Source organism: Musca autumnalis, unplaced genomic scaffold (assembly GCF_047663935.1).
Source record: "Musca autumnalis isolate F117 unplaced genomic scaffold, ASM4766393v1 scaffold_4, whole genome shotgun sequence".
In the NCBI taxonomy this organism is placed as follows: domain Eukaryota; kingdom Metazoa; phylum Arthropoda; class Insecta; order Diptera; family Muscidae; genus Musca; species Musca autumnalis.
The window spans coordinates 179,632,131-179,649,037 of NW_027411977.1; the positions used below are offsets into that span (position 1 = coordinate 179,632,131).

At 34.2% G+C, this 16,907-nt stretch overlaps 1 long non-coding RNA gene across 1 annotated transcript in view; it reads left to right on the plus strand.

The window, feature by feature from the left end:
• Positions 1 to 16,907, plus strand: part of LOC141400803 (uncharacterized) — a 163,585-nt gene that overhangs the window by 100,395 nt on the left and 46,283 nt on the right. The window lies entirely within an intron of this gene.

The window sequence follows — 16,907 nt, forward strand, 5'->3', positions numbered from 1 at the left end:
TCTTCGTTGTTTGACCACCTACGACAACCTACTTTCATTAGCAGGTTTTGCTTTTGATATACCCCTTTTAGAAGCGGAGATATTCGCTTTGAAATAAAATGTTGACTTTTTCTCCAAATAAGTTTTTTGCCAATTCCGACCCCTGAATATTATCCGACCATCACCAAAATCAATAGGCTTCTTTCTCTGTAGGATCCCCATTAGCCCCCAAAATTTCGTGACGATCCGATCAAAATTGCGACCTGTAGCGTGATATCTCCGTTATGTGGCCACCTACGCCAACCTACTTTGCATCACTGTAAAGATGGGATTTTCTACTTTCATGGTCAGACTTTGTTTTTGGAAGATCCCCAACCGAAGTTGTGATATTCGTCATTAGTATTAAAATCGCAAAAATAAAAAGTTGGGTTCTATTAGCGGCTATTGCGATATATTCGTTGTTTGATCACCTACGAGAACCTACTTTACATCATTAGAAAGGCGATATTTTCTACTTTCATGGCCAGGTTCTGCTTTTGGTATACCCCGTATAGAAGCTGAGATATTGTCTTTTTATCCACATAAGTTTTTTGCCCACTCCGACCCCTAAATATTATCCGACCATCACCAAAATCAATAGGCTTCTTCCCCTCCGGGACCCCCATCAACATCCAAAATTTCGTGACGATCCGATCAAAATTGCGACCTGTAGCGTGATTACAAGGTTTAGATGGACAGACGGACGGACGGACGGACACACATAGCCAGATCGACTCAGCTCGTCGAGACATTCATTTTGGTATATATAAGTTTGGGTCTACGACCATTATTTCGATGCGTTACAAACTTTTTGGCCAAAACCAACTTATAATACCCTCCCCACATAGTGGTGTAGGGTATAATAATATAACTTACATATTTTTAGACTTGAAATGAACTATTCTACTATACACAGTTTTGTTTTTTTTTTTTTTTTTTTTTTGGCGATTATGTTCTTATTGTTGTCATTTTTTGTAAGGTTTAGATGAGATTTTTCTTACTACCCACATGAGGTAGCTATGCGGGATTTTTATACCCTCCACCATAGGATGGGGGTATATTAAGTTTGTCACTACGTTTGTAACTACTCGAAATAATCATTGTAGACCCCACAAAGTATATATATTCTTGATCAGCGTGCAATTCTACATCGATATAGCCATGTCCGTCCGTCTGTCTGTCTGTCCGTCTGTCCGTCTGTGGAAATCACTCTAGCGTCCGAACGGATTGACGTAGGTTGATGAAATTTTGGGAAAATATGTTATATTTACGTAGGACTTTTGGTATTGAAAGCGGGCTATGTAGGTCCACGCTTTCGTATAGCCCCCATACAAAATGACGCGTGACGCGTCGTCTTTTTAAGGAATTTTTAAGATATTTGGCCCATTTTACCACCGAATTTGTTGTAATTTGGTACTTTGTGTCTCCAGAGGCCAAAAAATATTTCTACCAAAGTTGGGTTATATAGGTCCACGTTTTGGTATAGCCCCCATATAAGGCCCCATATAAAGTACGCGTCATTTTAATATATTTTGAATGTATTAGACCCATTTGACCACAGAATTGGTTGTAATTTGGTATTTTGTGTCTTCAGAGGCCAGAAAACATTCCTACCAAAGTTGGGTTATATAGGTCCACGTTTTGGTATAGTCCCCACATAAGACCCCTTATAAAGTACGCGTCATTTTAATATATTTTGAATGTATTAGACCCATTTGACCAAAGAATCGGTTGTAACTTTGTATTTTGTGTTTCCAGAGGCTAAGAAACATTTCCACCGTAAAATGTTTATATAGGTCCACGTGTTGATATAGCCCCCGATTTTCGATATTTTGAACGTTTTAGCCTCATTATCACACCGATATGGCTGAAATTTGGTATTTAGTCGTCTTTAGGCGTATAAAACTTTCCCCCAGAAATTTGTAGGTATAGGTCCACGCCATCATATAGCCCCCATAGAACGGTACCTTCCGAATTTCGGTATTTTTAAGGTTGTGGCCACATTAATCCACCGAAATGGCTGAAATTTGTGGTGGAGGGTATAAAAAGTTCGGCCCTACCGAACTTAACGCTTTTCTTACTTGTTTTAACTGGCTTTCTCGCACAACTACCTCATTTTTTTATTAGAGGTAGTTAACCGTGGTGCAGTACATTTAATTGACGTTTTCGTTCTTAGCAATATCAACTGGTGTAAAAATATAATAAAAAGTTTATAAATATAAGTTTTCGATATGGACTACAAAGTCCTTGAAAAAAATATGGAAAAAATAAACCAATTGTAGAGAAGTTTTACGACAATACTAAGAAAATGTCACCTAAATTACGCAGGAGGAATATAATAAGTAAATTTGGTCAGGAATGCGGCTCCCAGTCTTAAAATGGTCGCAACACGTACTTAAAATTAATTCGTTTACCCTAGATGTCAGGTTATTATCTAGTAAATTTTCGTTATTAATGATTTTACCTTACAAAATTATATGTTTTTATTACTACTCGGTAATCCGGACAATTCGATAATTCGGACACAGCCGAAACATGTGGTGTCCGGATTATCGAGATTATACGTATATTACAAATTTTCCGAATTTGGCTGACCGTGGGTATCACTGCGACCCGAAATTACTCTTACTCTCAAATAGAGTAACGGATTTAATGCAAACTTTGCACATCTTAAAAGTTTTTTCAAAAACGTAGCTCAGATTTTTATATGAATTTTCAAAAATGTTTGCAAAAGTGGACGTTAAAGTTTTGCCTAGGATCGTTTTAAAATTTTGACAGCAGATAGATCTGGATGCCCTCATTATATTTTTCGGGAGCATGTTATTACTCAATGAGATAATTACAGTAAGTCTGTACCAAATCTACAGCCACCAACTAAAATGGCTAGGGTGCAAGATGAACATCGCAGGATGTAAACGCTTTGGACCAAACTTTGTACATCTCTATATTTTTTTCCAGCCATAGATCAGAATTGAGTATGAAGTGCTTAGTTGCCTAGGGGATCACACGGCCTTCCCGACTAAAGACTTATAATACGTTCTTGGATTTATTTCTTGACTATACTCGAATTAAGGAGTCAAATAAATATTGGCACATTCGACAGATTTTGAATAGAATAGGATTTACTTAATTTTTCCATTTTTGTACCTTAAAGTAATTAAATTATTACAGAAACGACACAGTATTATGCACATATATCTTTTACCACAGAGAAGAATGGAACAAGTCCGATTTTGAAAAAAGTTGGAGAAAGCCTAAGATATGAACTCTTAAACAAAGAAAAAAAAATTAAAATAAATTCGTCAGTTCAAAAGTAAAAGAATATTGATTGGTAAAACTACATATTCTGAATCACGATTTTACGTGTTGATGTTAATAAGACACTCTTTATAGAGTAGTTTTACATGGGTGAAATGAATATCAATATTTTATATTAAACTTAGTCTTTCTAATAAGATGAGCTATAAAACTACCATACTTTTTGCGTTCCGAAATGATACATTTGAGAAATAGAAATTTTCATATCCATCAAAAACAAGTCTACTTTAACAATGCACCTCGTATTTAGTCGTTTCGTTCGTTATTTATAGAGAAATAGATATTTGAGACAAAAGTGCATCGCTGTTGGGGCATGTTATCGCATAAAACCAGCTAGTGCTAACATCCCTTTATATGTAGTATGTATGTCTATATGTTCGAAAGTCTGCATACAAGTGAGTGCGTACCCACCCATGTGTAAATATGTATGCATGGGTGTTCATTTGAGATACTATGTGTGCTTTTTCCTTCTTTTCATATTTATGAAAGTTTTCTTTTATTTGCCTTTAAACGCTTAGATGATAGATATATTTGTTGACATTAATAGGTTTAGGTTAGACATACTTACATAGCTCCGTACAAAGAAACCCTTTCACCAGTTCATGCCTTGAATCCAACTAACAATAGAAACATCGTTTAACGTCGAACGCACATTAATTAACCCAAGGGGAACGTTGTTTTGTGATCGTCCATAACATAATTCTTTTCTCTTTAAAAAGAAGAATGCACAATCAAAGGCGGGTGTACAGATTCTTTTTGTACGAAAAGTGCAATGTGCTATATATTCAGAGGTTTTATAGATTTAATGAAGATACAGAGATATTTATATTTATATACGCGAGATATTTAAACCATACAGAGGTTTTTGCAATAATTAAGATAGTAATTCTTACATATTTTAAAAATATTTATTTGGAATATATTTTTGGTTTTTCTACTGTCTGATTTTTGTCAGAATGCTAAATCGCTGCTAGTGGCTAGATCACAAATTGTGCCCCTTTTTCCTCTAAAAATAAATAGTAGGAGAATCTCAACTTCCGTTTTGTGCCCTACAGTTATACTGACCTACCCCCTTTAGCAGTATATGTCATGCTTCTCGTGTTCCTAGTGTCTAATGTACTACTAATGTCTAATGGACTACTTTTAACTGATCTATTTAGTTGTGTTTTGGTCCTAAGTGAAGCGAACTCAGCTTTTCTGAAGATTTTTGCACAATCGATGCGATTTAAAATTCTTGAAAGCAATGTATTAAAATTTTTAAAGAACTATCATTTCCTACTGTGGTGGTGGAGTAACACTGTGGGGCTTATAACGGAACTCGAGGTTCTCCTTCCATTTATTTTTGGTAGGAATATGAAAAAGGGGCGCTATTTGTGAGAATATAAACTCAAAAGGAAAATCCTTAGGTGTAAATATTATTAGATGTTACAAGAGGACAATGACCCACGGCAGAACTGTCCTTCCGGGTTCATCACAATATCTTCATCGAAATTCATCGCCAAAAAGAATTTTTCACCCCCTAGCCTTTGATCTTCATATTTGCGCGTACTGATATTTTTCCTTAAAAACGGTTTAAGAAAACGGTTTTTTGTTCTAAAACTGCAACTAGCAATGTTTTCATAAGCGAATTAATTTAATTTGATTGACAACTCTGTAAGCCTTTTAATGGTATACATATTAGTTTAATCTGTTACTTAAAACCGGTTCAAAAATCGGTTTTAATGTCGGAATATCCGGTTCAAAAACTGAGATAACCGGATGTATCCTCCAAGAAAATTTGTTATTAACGTGTTCTTCATTACAAGAGCTGTTTGTGGTAAATATTTCAGAAGCACCCCAGATGTCTACATAAGCAATAACCAATTGTTATGTCTACATACCTATGTATACATAACCAATAACGAATATACAGAAAAACAAAACATAGTTTAGTTCTGAACCAAGTCCGAATAAATGTCAAAAATGACAATGAAAACGGGACAAAATCGATTAGTTGTTAAAGAGAACCGAACCTAAAATCTTCTGAGCAACATTTTTGTAGAATATTTGGATGCTGAAAAATCTCATCTTGTGGTACTTTCACAACGGTTCAAGAAATAAAGGACGAAAAGGACATGAAAGGCATTGAGTTAGAAGAATGAAATGTTCTACAAAAAAATCGCCAATCGATTTGACTGAAGACATGTCACCTCAAAACGAAGCTACAATAACGCCAAACAGAGATATGGAGCTATTTTCCCAAGTATTATAGGGAAAAAATCAAAAACTTCATCGCGCGATATCTCAGAAACTTGACCTATGGCGAAAATTTCCTTTTGGGTTCTTAGTATACTCATCAAGGGCTTTCATCTCCAAAAGAAATTTTCCACCCCCCAAAAATGCTGCTGCACAGTGTTATTAGCTTTAGAACACAATGCACAGCTTAATGCTCAAAGAGAAAGTTAAAGAATACAAGTATGCTTCGTACGTATATTTTTTTTCGAATTTTCACCTTACTCGCGTCAAAAGGATGCTAAAATTTTTAAGCAAAAACAAACAGGTGGTTTTGGAATTTTTGCTCTAATCCGGACGCGCAACTAGATTTGTCTAAAAGCTTATTATGTGATTGTAGTACTCGCGAATTTGCTTTTTTGATGTATAAGTCGAGCATGTAGTCTTCATAGGATCGCAGAAATCTTCGCTCAAAGTCAACATTTTTGTGCGTAAATTTTTCTAAAACCTATTTTTTTGGTTCAAATTTTACAACTGTCTTACGATTTCCGTGGAAACCCAGTTAGTTTTTTTGCGTTCTAAATCTAATAAGCCGCAACGCGTCAAAATCTGTCCACTAGATCGGCGGATATGATACCCCTAAAATTTCGAAAATTTGCAAAAAATTGTTTTGAAAATATAGCGTAGTCAAATTTTTGAAGATATAACACATATAAAAAAGTGGGCGTGGCCGGGTCTTAAAGCCACAAATAAGTCTCTCGGGTCGGAGACACAACCACCATTGTCTATCGAATTAATTTTCAAACCACGCTCCGCCGAAATTCCACAGAATATATAGTTTATTTTCACCAAGCACCAGGGTACATATATGCAGCCTACTTTCACTGGGATTATCCCGGTACATTCCCTGAAATTTGTAGGAAAATCGGCTCAGAAGTTTCAGAGATAGAAATTGGCGTGGTCGGGTCTTAAGGTCCCAAAATGAGTACCTAGGGTCGGAGAGTCGAAGGGTGGAAGTTCGAAACAGGGTGGTTCGTTGCAGAGTGGTTCGATATGTAAAAGTTCGGAGCGGGGTGGATGGTAGGGTGTGGTTCGGAGGGTGGAAATTCCGAGCGGGGTGGATCAAAGGGTGGAAGTTCAAGTCCGCAGCAGGGTGGAAGGTCGAAGCAGGGTGGATCGGAAGGTGGAAGTTCGGGGCGGGGTGGTTCGGAGGGTGGATGTTCGGAGCGGGGTGGTACGGAGAGTGCAAGTCCGCAGCAGGGTGGTTCGGAACGGGATGGTTCAGAGGGTGGTTGTTCGGAAGAATTACTCCAATCACTCGTTTCATTTTTGCTAAAATAGCGGTTTTATTAAATCAGACATAGTGGAGGTACCAAACCCCCCCGATTGCATTTGAAAAACGAAAAGTTCTAGGACAGAGAAGCCATTACATAGTCGATACGTCTGAAGATCTGCTTTACCACCAGTGAAACCAGGTAACGCAATTTGGTGACTATGTGGGTTCGAGTCCTTGGCTTTCCTTTTTCACTTGCAAATAATTTCCGATCATCAAGCTTAACTCTAAACGAGAAAATTAATAAAAAAGCACTTATGCTTACAAAAAATATGTAAAAAAATACAACAGCATCCCGACATTGTGAGAAATAAAATGAAGCCAATGGCGTGAAGGTCGGAGCTATAATATTCATGTTATTTGCAAAAATGCGAAGAAAATATCAGGAAAAAATAAAAATTATATTACTCTAATTTTGTTGCTTTATGATTTTAAAGGAAAAGTTGAAGAAAAAATGTTAGAGTTCTTTCTCTTTTTCGTCAAAATTTCGTGCAATAATCAATATATTCCGTTGCAACCAATTTTTGCTTTATAGTTTACCTATTGACGAAAGTGTTTAGATCATTATATTAAATCACAAGGACTTCGTATTGTGGCATAAAGTTAAAGTAAATATTACACATCGATGTAGCATCGCACTCAATTTTTAGGAAACATCTATTATATCTCTGGATTCGCGATAGTTTTTAAATATCTGTTTCCGCAAATTTTAAACACGCGTATCGATCTATTTATTTACATTTTTCAAAACTTCTAAACCGATTTCCATGTAATTTTCAGATGATGTACAGGGATGGCCCTTGGTGGAAAAATGCTATAAATTTTGTTAAATTTCGGAAGTGCTGGTTATATCCTGCGTGCTATTTTTTAAATGCGCTATATATGTAATATGTACAAACCATAAGACCCGACCACCCCTACTTTCTTAAATATGCTACAAATCAATGGAAATACCAGATGTTATGCATAGCGAAGCTTTGGTCTTATTGGAAAGCAAGTATTTAGATTAGAAGGCAACATATCGATAGCTATAGCTTCATCAGGTATATAAGATTTACATTATAAGAAGGTGGAAGGACGACACAGTTGGCCCTTAAGCCACTGAGCATTCATGTAAATGAAGGGCACATATGCAATATTAAATATAAGTTATCACCTGGAACGAATTTACAATGGCACATAATAATTTAAGAAGCAATTCACCTTTAGATTTCAGACAAACACTTCCAGTTATACTATTCCAGCAGATGAAATAAATGCATGCCTCAAGTCATCAGCTTTTTGGCGGTATGTTAAAATTACATATCGACACAAACAAATCTGAAGATTTTTTATATATAATCATTTGCAGATCCCGACTAATTGGCAATGCAATAAAAATACAATCGCTGACTTAAGGTAACATAAAACTGCTTCAAGGGCCAGCAACGCGGACCGGGTCGTCTAGTTAGTATATATACACCACTCACCATACTTATACTTATGCATATAGGTGAGGACTAAACTTAAACCAGTTTTTTAGAGGGTCTAGGTAAAAATGTAAAGTAACAAAATTCCAAACTACATCCAATTCGGTTGGTAGCTATGGCTAAAACCTTTTCTTCATTTGCCTATCCGTATTCGGATGTTAGCGATCCATTCGGTAGGAAAATTTAACTCAATCAAAATATATATACTTTCTTTTCATGTGATATTCGAAATTTGGTAAGACTATGCGAAAGATCAAAAGGAAATTGGAAATTTTCTGTATTTGATCTCTTTAATAATTATATAACTATATTATGATTTCTGGCACAATAGTATGTTTACAGCAACCAAATATTTTATGCACCCCACTATTATTATCTCCCAAAATGTGACTCCTATTACTATATTATTTCTCTGTATGTGTTATTCTCTTACGAATCGGAAGTCGAAGTTCAATTCAGGAAATCGTTAATTCTCTTCGATAAATTTCCGTTTCCAATGTGTACGAGTTTTGTCAGAGATTCTATTTTAAAAATGTTGACTTGTTCCATCCATTAAACTCCGTATATTTTTAAAATCCCTTCTGTCCCTTTGTATGAGTTTTCAAATATATGTATATACATACGTTTATACATTAACATGTCTGAAAGATCAAAATATGTCACTGAGAATTATTTTAAAGTTTAATTTTTTTCTCTGCAATAAAATAATTTATACATTCGAGATTCGAGTAAACAAGCTGTTTGTGAATGACATACCAAATCCATAGATATTGACAATGACAACCACATCAATAACAAATGCAAATAAGATATTGGCGACAACGACATGTTCTCCTCGATACTATTACAAGTAACGTATATAATAAGTGCATGCAAATAGTGAACAGTGAATTCATGAGTAAAAAAATGGAAAAAAGGTATTAAAAAGAAATTTGACACTACCATGGAAAGTGAAATTAGTAACACATTATATAGTATGTATGCCCAAAGTTCAACGGTTTTTTTTTAACTTTGGGCTTATTTTGATAGCCCATAGGAGTCTCAGTCCAACTGACTGAAAGTTGATGTTTTACATCTTAAACCTGCAAAAGAAAAATTATTAAATTTGTTCACCAATAATAACAACTCAGTATTTTAGAAGCCCATACCCAATATTCAAAAAACCAAATACTTTAACAAATATTGGTACTGTGGCAATTAAAAAATGTATGCTACATGGATCCAAGGCAACCCTATAAGCGAGAATAACAAAGAAAACGTTGTTAACTCTGTTTTCTATGCGTCAAAAATATTCGGTTTTTATAACTTTTGTTAAATATTTTGGCAAAAACAGGTCGTTATCGAACTTTTTCTGCAATATTAGTATACATTTTAATAATTGTGAACAGCATCTTTGTTCCTGTGTGCAAAACTATTATATTTTATAGCAAATTATTAGGAAAAGCGCTATTCTAGAAAAGAGAAAACTGTTTATATTTCATTATAAATACCTTCAAAACTTGATGTACGTCAGAAACTTGGTGAAATGGAGTTAGTTTTGAATGCCTAATCAGGAAAATCAGTATACCACCAAGTTTCCTGCCTTTCTGCGTACTCCAACACAAAAAGTACAAAGGAGCTTCTAGGTGACATGTATTTTTCAATATCTTGTAATGTGTTCCAAGGCCATGAAAGGCTTTATCCTTACAATTTTTTGCAATGTAAGTGCATATTTTATACAGTGGTGTGAAAAATAATAAGGACACTTCAATCCATAACCAAGATTACATTGAAACTGCCTAAAAAAGTGGAAATTACATTAGTTTATAAAATTTATTGTTTTATTAAAATGTTAAGAAAAGTATTATAAAAATATTTTGATTGCTTGTAACCATATTTTATTTATCTTTTATATTTTATGCGAATTGTCGTAGTTTGGTGTGTGAAAAATAATAAGGACACTTCATGACATATTTTAATAAGGACCAAACTTGAAAGAAATTAATGCAGGTTTTTACTAAATAATGGTAGATAAAGTGTTTCAGTGTCATTAATACTTTGTAGACGATACTTTGTTTTCTAAAACGGAAGCGCAACGTCTGGGCATCGAGTCGACCAAATTTTGGCACTTCTCTACTGGTATCGCGTCCTACGCAGCCTGTATAAGTTGCCAAAGGTCGCCATAATTTGATGGACACTTTCCCCTGCTTGATTTTTTAACATCATTCCACAACATTTTTCAATTGGGTTCAAATCAAGGGATTGTATGGGCCATTCTAAAAACTTAACTTAATTATCCTGGAACACCTTTTTTTCATTTTGCCGTCATTTTTGGGTCATTAACCTTGCTGAAGACTCATTTGAGAGGCACACCCCCTTCAGCATACGGAAGAATTATATTTTTCAAAATTTCTATGTAATCTGGTGATTTCAAAAACACTTTAAATACTGTATAGAGACCCCACAGCATAGTAAGAAAATGAGCCCCACACCATGCTGTTACCTCTGCCATATTTAGCCGCCTTCAGAGTATATTTTGGGTTATATTATTGATTTTTTAGGTCTTCTACCTTGATGAACTCTTCTATCCGAACACAAAAAGTAACTTTGGTTTCATCGGACCAATGAATGGTACGCAATTTTGTTTTAGACCAAGCGATGTGATTTCTAGCAATCTGTATTATTTGTTGAATATTTTTGTACCCTACACCACTGCGTGGGAAGGGTAATATTTTTCGATTAAATTGATACTTTTCTGACACTATGAGCTCTAATGTGGACACCAAAGATGGTTTTACGAGTTGTTGATTCGTCAAAATTAATATTTAAGTCATTTTTTATTTGTAAGGATGTGGTAAAAGGATCTTTTTTACTCATCGGATAACGCGTCTTATTATTACAGGTGTCATTTTTGGCGTTCTGCAACGAGTTTCTTTTTTGAAGTCCACTTAACTGCATTCTCTACCATTGTTTTGAAAACCCCAAGCTTTTCCTGTAATTTTTTTATATGAATTTTTTTCTTTATGTAAACATTTAGTGATTTCTCGAGTAGCGTGATAACAGCTCGTATTTTTACACATATAAAAAAAAAACTAAAAAATATGGGTAGATTTAACATTTAATGAATAGAAATTAATTCATTTTAAACATGTACTTACAGGAAGGCATCACAAGAAATAATATCAAATTATTTTCACTAAAACGAAAAACTGTCCTTATTATTTTTCACAGCAGAAATCGCGTATTTTACGAAAAATATTTGTTTTGTATAAAAAGGAGACAGAAAGAAACCAAAATTTTAACGAAATTTCTTATTGCAATACATGTACATTTTCAAAAACAAATTTCCATCGCCAATTCTTCCATTTTACACATTTTTTGAGCGATCAAAGGTAGTGATCGTCACTGTCCTTATTATTTTTCACACCACTGTATCTTCTACCTTCTCTACCACTCCTTGGTTTTGGCTGGCTTATGTGTTTCACGGAATTTATTATTTCTATATTTTCGTCACTTTTGCATATTATTTCAACTATATTCGACTAAATATTCAAAATAAGCAAAATCTGCTTTTATTTCTGCTGTTTTTATAATGAAATATAGCCAGGATAGCGTTTTTCCTTAGCCCTAAATTTTATTAATTTGCTATAAAATATAATATTTTTGCACACAGGAACAAATCTTCTGTTCGCAGTTATTAAAAGCTTTGTTCCTTTACTTTTTTAATGGTAAGAGTGGTAAAAGAGAGAAGTGTCAAAATTGAAAAGTAAAGGAACGGAAAAATGGTAGATCTGGTAGCAATGTCAAAAAGAAACAAAAAGGTTCAATTTTCGTCTTTTATTTCACAGTTTTTAATTTAGTTTTGTCAGCGTTCGACTTTTTCTTCTGTTTTTCATCCATTTTTTCTTCATTGAGAAATAATCGTCAAACAAAAGTCGAAAAATCAGCCTGTGGTAGAAGAGAAAGGCATATGTGCTTTCTTTCCTCTCTCATTCACTTAAAAATTGCTGCCAGTTTTACCACTTTTTGGGGTTAAGGAACGCTTTGCAGGTTAAAAATGGTAACCTCAGGTAAGTAAAGGAACACAGCTAAAATGTATATTAATATTGCAGAAAAAGTTCGATGTTGACCGGTTTTTTACCAAAATATTTAAGAAAAGTTACAAAAACCTAATATTTTTGACGCATAGAAAACAGGGTTAACAACGTTTTCATTGTTATTCTACCTTATAGGGTTGCCATGGATCCATGTTACATAAATTTTTTAATTGCCACAGGACCAAAATTTTTTTAAGTATTTGGTTTTTTGGTATGGACTTCTGAAGTACTGAGGTGTTATTATTGGTAAAAAAGAAAACCGAATATTTTTGACACTCATTTGACATTTTTAAAACACTTGTTTATATCAAACAATTTCTCGTACATACATTTTTATTTACAAATGCTTTATTCAAATGCGAAATGCTGTTTCAACAATATTATGCAAATGTAACATGATTTTCAGTTTTAATTAATTTTAATTATAAGCAATAAAATTAATTTGTTTTACAGGCTTATTGACACAAGTCGAAAACAGAAACAACAACAACATTGAAAATTACTCAAGTAGCATACACAGCATATTTAAAATTGCAAACGTCTGAAGTATACATAAATCAGCAGCATTTGTTGATGCAGATCAAGAAGCCACAGACTCCAAACAAATCGGTGGCTGCCAGAGCTAACATATTTTAGAATAACACAAATAAGTTTTTTTCATTAGTTTAATTAATTGAGCTATCATGAACGAAAGAGTCGAACACATAAAAATAAAATAATAATGATATAATAAGTTTTGTATTCAGCATATCCCATAGAAAACTTCAATAATTTCTTTTTGTTTTTGGTTTTTGGTTTTATTTTGAATTTTAATTTTTCTTTTTCTAGACTTTTAAGAGATTTCTTTTTTACATTTTTTATTTGAGTTTTTCTTTAATGTTAACAGAATTTAATTTAAGTCCTTAAGTTAGCTGTAAGAAAATATGAAAAGAAAATAGCATTAAGAAAATTAAAGACATTCGAACTTTTCTATAACGTAGCAGTTGGGGACGAATCACTACGTTATAGAGAAAATTAATTTTAATTTGGCGTACATATGTACATATGTACACGAGGAAAAATTAAACAAACGTGTGCATATGAATAAATAGAAACCGAAGTTTTGGTTGACACTGAAATAATAAGTGATTTCATTTGATTATGATTTTTGCCACTTATCTTTTATCCCAAAGTCTTCACAATGAGCAATGGAAGAAGCAAATGTGATCAAGAATGATGTTATAACTTTAAGCGATGAAAAAATGCAGGCATTTCATTAACTTCCCGTTCTTCCTCCGATTCATTATTCTCCGAATCAAAATAGAAAATTTTTAAACATACTGTTCTCTATTAGCGTAAGCTAACATTTTTACCTTTAGAAGTTACTTTCTTTAATAACAGCGCTTTGAAGTTTTGGTTCTTTTTTAGTGTGCACTTCAACAAAATGGGGAGTTGATCAATCAGTTTTGTTTCTCATTTTCCACTTAAGCCTTAAACGCAGTTCGAAAAGTATTCCTTATATGAAGTTCATTATAAGGAGGTTTAAAATGGGTAGACAAAAATTGTGTTTTCAATTTTTATGAATAAATAGAAACCGAATTTTTGGTTGACACTGAAATAATAAGTGATTTCATTTGATTATGATTATTCCTTATATGAAGTTCATTATAAGGAGGTTTAAAATGGGTAGACAAAATTTGTGTTTTCAATTTTTATTCGTTGTAGAGAAAAATTCGTTATAGAGGAGTTCGACTGTAATAAAATTAATCCAATTGTTGCACTTACCGTCGAATAAAAGCGTCTCCAACTACTTCTTATGAAAAACCGTCGAAGAAAATCTCTAAAAATAAATAGAAAAGCTATATAATTTGAAAACAACTAATTTATAAGTGGAAAAAGGTTGACATACTCAGGACAGTTTGTCGTACGATCATGTTATGTGTTGTTTACAGTGACTTAAAAAAATCACTTTGCAAAAAAAATGGAATTTACTTGTGAACATTTTCGTCTATGAATTTTTCACAATTTTCGAAGTGGATAATCACCGCAAGAGTGTATCGATCAAATTAAATCTTTGTATGTTGATAACGGACCATCCTATAGGACTATGAAAAACTGGTTTAATGAATTCAACCGTGGATGGCACTCGCCAAAAAAACAAGGGTCGCCCAGAATCGGTGGTTGTGCCAGGAAAAAAATGCCGTGCATGAACGGATAATGCAAGATCGCCATGTTAAATACCGTGATATAGAGGCATCCGTGGGCATTTCTTCCACCAAGTAACATTTGATATTGCATAAACACATGGTCGCAAAAATGGTTTTTTCTCGTTAGATCCAGGAAGACTGGACAATCGCTCCTTTGAATTGGTTCAAACAAATTGTGCATGAAATCGATCGCGATACTTCAAACGACGTTTATAAGATCGTCACAGACGACGAATCTAACACCTATGCTTTGGAGGCTGAAACAAAGCAGGAATCGGCCGCTTGGGTCTTCGAAAGCGAGCCAAATCAAACGAAAGTTGTTGATGTAAAAAGCACTTCGAAGCAAAAGGTTGCCAGTTTCTTCAGAAAACCTGACCGTCTAGCGGCTATACGGCTTGAGAAATATAGGAGGTTAATTCTGAGTGGTACACTATAATTTGTTAGCCTGAAGTATCCTGAGAAATTGGAAAAACGAACAAGAGAAGACAAATCATTGTGTATCATGACAATGTGGGCTCTCACACCAACGCCTGTTTGACCGGACAAAACGTGGAATTGATGGGTCATCCGCCGTACAGACTTGACTGAGGATCCAAGACTTCATTTGAATCCAGAATATTAAGAAACAAGTAAAAAAGCGTTAAGTTCGGACGGGCCGAACTTTTCATACCCTCCACCATAAAATATTCTGAATTAAAATGGAATAATTAGTTTTCATTCTTGTCCCCAACTTTAAGTGGGTACGTTAAAATGTCAGATAATGTACATAAAATGCTTCATTCGGGAGGCCCTTTTTTATGGTGCCTATATCTAAATATGTACATATGTTGACAATTTTTGGTGGGCTAGAAATTGGGAGGTACCGTTATATAGGGGTTATAATACAACATGGACCTATTTTGACAGTTTTTGCTATAAGCCTTTAATGTCAAATAACTCCTAATTCGGTTAAAAATTGTAGCTAGAATCCTCAAAATACCGAAAATCGGTACATAACGTGGGAACTTCAAATGTAATTAACAGCTAGTTCGGAGGTATGTGGGCTATACGAAAATGTGAACTTAAATGAAGAATTTTTGTTGCAGAGTTTTTGTTGGCTTTAAAATTTCAAATTACGGAAAGTTCGTCCAAAAATAAAGCTAAGGTACGGAAAATCGGGAGGTTTGTTTTGGGGCTATACCAAAACATGGACCTACGTTCGGTTAAAAATTTTAAGTAAAATATTGGGGCTATGTTGAAAATTGTTAATGCAGATGTGTGGTGACCACTACAACCTTCAAATTTCAAATTACAGTTAGCTAAAATTGCCAAATTACTGAAAATTGGGAGGTACCGTTATATGGGAGCTATATCCGAACATGAACCTATGTTGACAATTTTTGATGGAGAGGTGTTGTGACCACTAAGAACTTCAAATGTCAAATTACTGCTAGTTCGGTTTAATATTGTAGGTAAAATTATCAAATTACTGAAAATCGGGAGGTACTTTTATATGGGGGCTTTATCAATACATCGACCTTTCTTGACAATTTTTGGTGGAGAGGTGTGGTGACCACTAAGAACTTCAAATGTCAAATGTTCAAATTACAGATAATTCAGTTAAAACTTGTAAACATGGACCTATGTTCATAATTTTTTCGAATAGAAGTTTTTTGGTCACTAAGAACCCTAAATATCAAATTATAGCTAATTCGGTCTAGAAATGTGACTTAAAACGTCAAAATACCTGAAATCGGCCGGTAACGTTAAATGGGGGCTATTCCAAAACATAGACCTATGTCCACTAGTTTTGTTGTATAAGTTTATTGACACTTAAAAACCCTAAGTGTCAATTTATAGCTAAATCGGTCTGAAAATGTAGCTAAAAACGTCAAAACACCGTAAATCGGGGGTACCGTTATATGGGGGATATACCAAAACGTGGACCTATGTACACAACTTTTGTCATATAAGTTTATTGACACTTAAGAACCCTAAATGTCACATTATAGGTAAATCGGTCTGAAAATGTAGCTAAAAACGTCAAAATACCGTAAATCGGGGGGTACCGTTATATGGGGGCTATACCAAAACGTGGACCTATGTCTAAAATTTTTGTTATATAAGTTTACTGACACTTAAGAACCCTAAATGTCAAATTATAGCTATATCGGTCTGAAAATGTAGCTAAAACATCAAAACACAGTAAATCGGGGGGCACCGTTATATGGGGGCTATACCAAAACGGGGACCTATGTCCACAACTTTTGTTATATAAGTTTATTGACACTTAGGAACCCTAAATGTTAAATTATAG